Source organism: Octodon degus, unplaced genomic scaffold (genome assembly GCF_000260255.1).
Source record: "Octodon degus isolate 3935 unplaced genomic scaffold, OctDeg1.0 scaffold00132, whole genome shotgun sequence".
NCBI classification, from domain to species: Eukaryota; Metazoa; Chordata; class Mammalia; order Rodentia; family Octodontidae; genus Octodon; species Octodon degus.
In genome coordinates this window covers 954,926-962,799 of record NW_004524708.1, presented here as the reverse complement: position 1 = coordinate 962,799, position 7,874 = coordinate 954,926, and the positions used below count along the sequence as shown (strand labels likewise).

The window sequence follows — 7,874 nt, the reverse complement described above, 5'->3', positions numbered from 1 at the left end:
AAATAGTCAATAGGATTTTTGTCTTAATATTAAATTGTGAAAATTTTATGTATTATAGGTACAAGTCAATTTATCATGTATATAATGTGGAAATATATTCTCTTATTTATTACTTTATCTCTTAAAGAACAGTGTTTTAAAATATGATGAAATCCAACTTAACAATTTATTATTCTATACACTGAGTTTTAATTCATATTATGCACTCTTCATCTAATGTAACGTCAAGGATATCTACAATTTTTTTGTATAAATTTTAATGTTTTGCCTCCTAAAGTTTGGTTCTATTATTTTGAGTTAGTTGATTTTTGTATGTGGTGTGAGGTAAATACTAAATACTTACTTGACAAGTAAACACCGCGCTTCTTTCCATGTCCAGTAATCCCTATGCTCATGGCCACCGCAGCGGCCGCTGCTAGTGCTGGGAGCCCATGACCGAAGGTGAGTTGCTCCTGAAAAGGGACACAGAGAAGATGAGGAAGAACTGGAAGAGGACGACGATGACAACTTAGACGAGACCTTGTCAGAGAGTCTGTGGGGTCTGACAGAGATGTTCCCTGAAAGGGTCCAGACCCCTGCCGGAGCCACTTTCGATCTCTCCCACTTTGTGACTCAAAAAATGTACAGGGTTTCCAGGGCAGGCTTGTGAATCGGGACCACTTCTTTTATGATCCTGGTTCTTCCTGTTGTGTTTGAGACTGAGTAGTTGCAAATGGAGCAGCAGCAGCTGCAGCAGCAGCAGCAACAGACCCTTCTAGGGCCTAACACAGGCATCTCAGGAGGAATGCCAGGGGCTCTGCCTTCACTTCCTGGAAAGATCTAGATATACTAATAACATCTGAGCCTTCTTGGTGAGACTCGGTTGTTTGAACTGCTGATGATTTGTATTTTTTTTTTAACTTTGACACATTGATCTAAACTTGAGAGAATTCTCTCTTTGTTGTTTCATGGAGAATCCCAACCTACAGGTGTACCCTCCACACTGTCCTTACTGTCCTCCTGTCCTCACTGACACCAGAGTGAAGCTATGCAGACAGTTCTTCAGCTCTGGCCACCCAAATCCTTTTAGTAAGCCACTCCTAACTACCCCAAGGTGAGGTTGGTGAGGTAGAAACCAAAACTAGTGGACACTCCTACCCTTAGTGACTGGTTTGGGTCATTTTTTTCTTTCCAAGAATGCCGGTGTTGGGAGGGGAGAGCACACATTAGAAAGTTGACACCAAACTGTACAGCTGGGAACCTCTGCGTGCGTTGGAGAGGGAGGCTTGTTGCAGCTTCAGCCCCATGATGAGGATGATCAGGGATGTGGGGGACAGAGCAGGGGCTCATTTCCTCTACACATTTTGGCTATCAAACCTCTGTGTAAAAGGGTCAGTGCTCACTTTTTGTATCTAAAATTAAAAATTATTCAAACTCAAAAAAATAAATAAAAATACCATTAAAGTACCATAAGAATTCATTTCTGAACTCTCATTTCATTGGTTTCTATGTCCATAGTTATTTGATTACATTGACTTTAGATTAGTTTTTTTTTTTTTTTCACTCTAATCTTCCAGTTGTGGTTTTCTTTTTAAAATTTGTTTCATCTGTTGTAGGATCTTTTAATGTCCAAACAAGTTCTAATGACTTTCTAAAATTTTAAACATTAGATAAATTTCTACTTTCAGTCTCCCCAGAATCAGTTTTGCCCTCCGTTTAGGAAATCTGCATGACTATATGTAACAACAACACTCAGCTTGCTGGGAATCAAGCAGTGAAAGATGGTAATCCCTGAGCGGTGAGACACCAGTAAGTTGAATGCTTTCAATACCTTACATCACTGCCTGGAAAAACCTTCTATGTACTGAATAGGAAACAGTCCCCAGGAAGATGTGACTGCACCCCTGGGTTGAGGAGAAGGAGCTGGCAGTCTGGGGAAGCCAAAGTAACTAGTTCTTACAGAAAGTAGTATTAGAGAGGAAGATCTTTAAAGATAGAAACACATGATCTGTAAAATGTTCTTCTCAGCACTCAGTGAGCCCTATCAACCAGCTTTTGAAAATAGGGAAACAGAACATATCTTGGATGGAGATCTGGGCTCAAGAGTCCAATTTGTTACTTTTATTAATGTGCGAAAAATGACAGCTGGCAATGGCATTCAAATGAAAATATTAATCAAGAATCAAAATATGTATAAGAATAAAAGTACAACTTCATTTTCATGATTTTATTAAATTTAGAAGATAGAATGTAAAGGGACACTATATAGACTTAGAAAACAGTGCCTGACTCATCTGAACAGCTAAAAATATAAATGAAATGGTAGTCAGATGAAGCATTTGTTGTCACACCTCCTTCCATGAAAACTAACTACTAACATTTGATGAATCCAGCTGGCCAAATAATTTTTCTGAATTCATAACCCACACAGTTAAGTCAAGAGTCAATGATATATTTAGTAATGGAATTCAAAGTGATTTCAATGCATTTTTCTGTGCTTGCTCTTCCCATTTTGGCTTCTGCAAATTTAATACAATTGTGTGTATTTGAAAATAAATTTATAGCAATGCAAAACCAATTTCAGAACACTATGGTTTGCTTAGCATTGCCTTAAAAAGAGGGATTTTCATTAGGAGTATATCAAAGATGTTTTCATATATTAACTCAGTCCTTGGACTGCATCTGTGATCTTTAATATTTAATGTCCTGACATTACTTAAAAGGCTTTTTATTTTCATATTATCAGTATAAAAAAAGAAATGTGGGCATACACTGCAGAAGTCCCATACTCTACAGTCATTTTAATAGTAGAGAAAATATGCAAAATGAATTCTAATTCACCCGTCGATTTCCACCAAGCAGCTTGAATACCTGCAATCACAGTGAGAATGGAAATTAACTTGGACCCCTATTATACGTTCCACAGCATAATGAAGCTCAAGTGAATTAAAAATTCAAACCAAAAATCTGAAATAAGGAAAGCTTATAATTAAATATTGTTTATATCACTTATACTCTTGAGTGGTAAGTGAATTCTAAGAATCATATTAAAGCAATAATGGAAAATTTTAAGAAGCTTTGAGGGATTTAAATATATAAAAATAGTGAGCATTGACACAAGACCATAAAATAAAATGACAAGTGTCTTAGTAAGACAACATATTACTGATATCTATAAAAGTCCATGAGCTAAATATTTTAATAAAATCTCAAAAAAAAATCTATTACAAACTTAAACCCCAATAACTGAGCAGAAGAATATGTGGATTAAAGTCAGTTTATAGAAAAGAAAATAAAAATTTCCTGAAATCAAAAGCTTTCAATGTTCAATCTTTTTTATGTTGAAGTACATAAATCAATCAGGAAAAGCTCAAACCTCCACTTTGATGAGATTGAACGCTGGAGCTGTGCCGCAGAACAGGCGCCTCAGACCCTGCTTTGTGGTGTGTAAGCAGCGAGATGTAGATGCCTTGCTCATCATCATTGCTCTCATTTTCTTCTTGATGAATCCAGCTGGCCAAATAATTTTTAGCTAGCTCCTTCTTCCTGAAGTGCATCCTACCCTCAAAGGATGAAAGTGCATCCTTTCAGTAACATTCTCCTTGCAGCAAACTCAGCCTTTGTTTGAAAGCATCTTCATATAAATTAAAAAAATTAGGTAAATAGATCTAAGCTGGAAGTTAATTTTCCTTAGCACTTTGAAAAACAAGTATCTCTCTTCTTTTTAAAACACTTTCTGATAACAATTTACAGAATACCTTCCTGTGTTTTCTATAACACAATATCAGATGCTGAGTAACTTAAAGAAAAAGATGATTTTTCACACTTTAAGGGTAAGGAAAGTACAATACCAAGATGCTGGCTCCTAGTGCAGGCTTCTTGCTACATCACAGCATGGCACAGGTCACCATAGGCAAGGGCCAGGAAGTATATAGCCCACGTCACCTTTTTACAAAGTCACTATCTCATGGTGGGGGTCATACTCTCATGAGCTCATCCAGTCCTAACTTTCTCTCGAAGGCACTATCTCCCTATACTGTCAAGACATAAATTCAGAGAGTAAGTTTCCATAAACTTTGGGGATACTTTCCAACCATGTTGCCAACTCAGGCAAAATCTGAAAGCTCTGTAGAATAACCTTAACAACACCTTACCATCCAGCCCCTATATTCTACATATCATGTCTATCATTCCATCCATCCACTAGTTCATCCACTTTTGATGCATTTTAATGTACATTGGACATGTTGATTACCTTTTTCCTACTTAAGCATAGCTATTCTGATCTACAAAATTTAATATAAGGATATACATAAGTCTCAAGTGTATACTCACTGTGTCTATTTAATCTAGTCAACTTTACTGGGTTAAAAGACTGCTGGTGAGGTGACCACTTGTGGGGGTATTTGTGCACCAGGCAGATACTTAGACCACAGAGCTGTCCTCACAGCCCAGTATTTGTGCATCAGAAGATTAATTTGCTGAAATTTACAGCCAACTGTGTTCTTAGGAGGTGATGCTCCTTTAGAGGAAGCAAGCCACTGGGAATGAAGGTGAGAAGCTTCTTCCATGAGGTGAGAAGCTTCGCCTAACCATGCCTTTCTGGCATGATGCTCATGCCTGACAACTGACTGACACTGAACTGAAACCTCAGAGACTATGAGGCAAAATACTCTCCTTTCTGAGTTGAAGGTGTTGGGGATTTTTGTCCTAGCTGTGGGGAAACTGGCTAATACTGAAAGGTAATGAATTCTGAGATCTGTACACAATTGTGAAATCCAATTACCCTTCAACCTCTGTTCTTGAATGGATCCTGCACATTGACTTTGGTAGATCTTAAAACACTTCCTTTGACTTCAGAATTTGGCTATTCTTCTACAGTATGCCCAGGAATAGATTCATTATGACTTGTTTACTTAATTAGGCTCGAGGGTTTTTTAAAAATCATTTATATGTTTTGAAATTATCCCTGCTTGTTTGTCTTCGAACACTGGCCTTTCTTTTATCCCTTTTGGAACTCATTTAGATAGATTCTCTCCCTTAAATTAATTAACTGTTGATTGGTCTGATATGAATGTCTCCAGCTTACAATTTTCAAAGTTTTACATTTAAGTATCTAGCAGAAAACTTACATTTTCCATTGAAGTGTTTAACAAAAATCTCAAATATAAAATATAAACATCATAAATATTATTCCCACCCTCACCCTTTGGTGATTTCTCCCCAATGTCTCCACTACCAATTTTTTTAGAAAGAAATTTACACTTATTCAAATAAAAATCATTAGAACCACTCTGGGCTTCTGTTTCTCAACCAGTTCAGAAGCAAATCTTATTCACTGTGACTTCAAACACAACTAGTGTCCTAGTAATACTGACCACTATTGAAACATTTCATCTGGTTTAAACTATAACCCAATAATTTGATCACTGGTTTCCCACTTCTTTCTTGTGTCCAAGCCATAGCCTCATATATAGCCCAAGCTGCCCGTGAACTCAAGATGGTACACCTGCTTTAGTGCCTCCGTGCTGGGATTACAGGCAGGCACCACCGCATCTATTATCAATATAAACAAAAAGCATATTAAGCCACATCCATTCTGAAGACCCATTGCTTTATCTCCATTTTACTCTGCAATGTAAAATCCGAAGTCTATCAACTGGCCCATGGCACCTATGTGTTACCAGACCTCCTTTTCCTCTCCTGACTTTATCTCTCACCAAACTCTCCTTAACCACTGTGCTTGAGCCACGCTCATCTCTCTGATCCTTGAAAATTTCCTACAAGACCACACCACAGGACATGCTTCTTTGCCTCACTCTTCCTAGAGTCCGGGATCCAGTCGGTCATTCCTCTTGCTTCCTTTCCTGCTTAGTCTTCTATCTCTACATTACCATTTCAAAGTTTTCTCCACTGTTCTCTGTGAAACAGGTGTGGGACTTGTCGCTTTGCCAGGTTATTAATCTCAATATCACCACTATCATACATTTTATATCTGGTTGGCTGAGCCTCAGTGTCCAGGGTTAGAGTCAGTATCATTCTGGATGTTTCTGTAAGGATAGTTTTGGAGGACTGCATGTAATACAGATTGTGTTCCATTATGTGAGTAACTCTCATCCAATCGGCCAAACGACTTACTGGCACAAAGACTGAGATCTTCCAAATGAGAAGTTCTGCCAGAAGACTGAGTTCAGATTTAATTGCTGCAGCAGTTATGCCTTGTGTCTCTAGCCTGCCAGCTGACTCAGAGATTTCAGGCTTGTCAGCTTTCATAATCACATGAACCTCTTGCTTAGAATAAAATCACACACACACACACACACACACACACACACACACACACACACATGTACACGCACACACACACACATAAATACGCACATAGACACACTAATGTTTCTGCTTCTCTGAAGAACCTAAACCAATACTACTACCCTAAAACACTGCTTAAACACAAAGGGTTTGCCTGTTCATTCTTGACTCTGTCTCCTACACTCCTCAACTGAAACACAACATGTCCACTTGATTCACTTGCATACCTTCACCAGGCAATTTCCATTGCCTTTTTTTTTTTCAGACTGTATTCTGGGTAATTTTCTCTGTCCAACTAATTTCTTTCCCACTAAGATCTTATTCCGTCATTTCTAATGTGGAATCTAGGTCACTGTTTAAGTCTAATTGTACTTTTAAAAACTATTTCTTAAAACTCTAAATGTGGTTTTTCCAAACAATCCTTTTTTCAATCTGCATTTTCTGCCATATTTTTAATTCCTTTTATGTTTTAAATTCTTCAAACATTTATTGTTCTAATTCTTATGTTATATTTTGCTATCAAAAATAGCATTGTCTAAGCTAGTTTTTGCTTTTCCTATTGCTTATGGTTTAGTTCCTTGGCTTTTAAATTTTTATTTTAAATGTTATTTAACATGTAGTGGGTCCCTTTTGTGTAGTTTAAAAATCTCATGGGAGCATCTCTCTTAAACTAACTTCATTTGATTTTACCCGTACTGACATAGAATTAATTGTTTCACCTTGATAACTCTGATATTTCTCATTTTAGTCCCCTAAATGGCTTGAATTTGATTTTTTCCTAAAGTCTTAGAAGAAAAGTTTCATTTTCTTCTCCCTATACCAGCAAATGTATTTAATTCTGATTTTGTTGAACATGCAGTTTCTTGAATTTTCCAGGCTGACAGAGATGGTCTCAGATCTGTCTCTCTGTTTCTTTGTAACCCAAGTATGATCACACCATCTTCCTGGACACTATTCCTTGATCTCCTAAATCACCAGATTTACATTAGTAATTCCTCTCAGACCACCCCCATTGCTCAACATCAAGTACTTGAATTTCCTATATTGATTTAGATTTTCTTCCTTGTTTCTGGCTTTCATGTATATTTCTTTCTTTTCTGTGTAGGGCATCAAATAATATTACCCAAAATAGATGTTTTTAGGGCAAAGTACTTCCATCACTATACTTTCATTATGATGTCACCTGCCATTAGATGTGGTTATAGTTTTTTGATATGAGAATTTCATTCTTTCACTAATAATGATTATGCCTATGTTTCTGTAAATTACCTACAGGTACTTCTTACTGCTTTGGACTTATCTTGCTATGTGCTTTCTGTTTACTAAGTGTTTTGCTGCTTACTTTATATCTTGATAACTTCTATTGGACAGTTTAGATTCTCTGGTTTGTTGTTCTTTCTTTTAGAACCTTACTTTCTCTCCTGCTACAGAGTAGTCATCTACTCTAGAGTAATCATCTTTGCCTCACACTCTTCCCAGAGACCGGGGAGACATTCCACTTGCTTCTTTTCCTGAGTAGTCTTCTATCTCTAGGTTACCATTTCAAAGTGTGATCCCAATTGTCTTTTTTTAGAGTCTTTTAA

At 37.1% G+C, this 7,874-nt stretch overlaps 1 pseudogene; it reads left to right on the top strand.

Annotated features, from left to right (window-relative positions):
- The first annotated feature begins 393 nt into the window (after nt 1-393).
- On the top strand, nt 394-823 carry LOC101568085 (annotated as a pseudogene).
- The last annotated feature ends 7,051 nt before the right edge of the window (nt 824-7,874 follow it).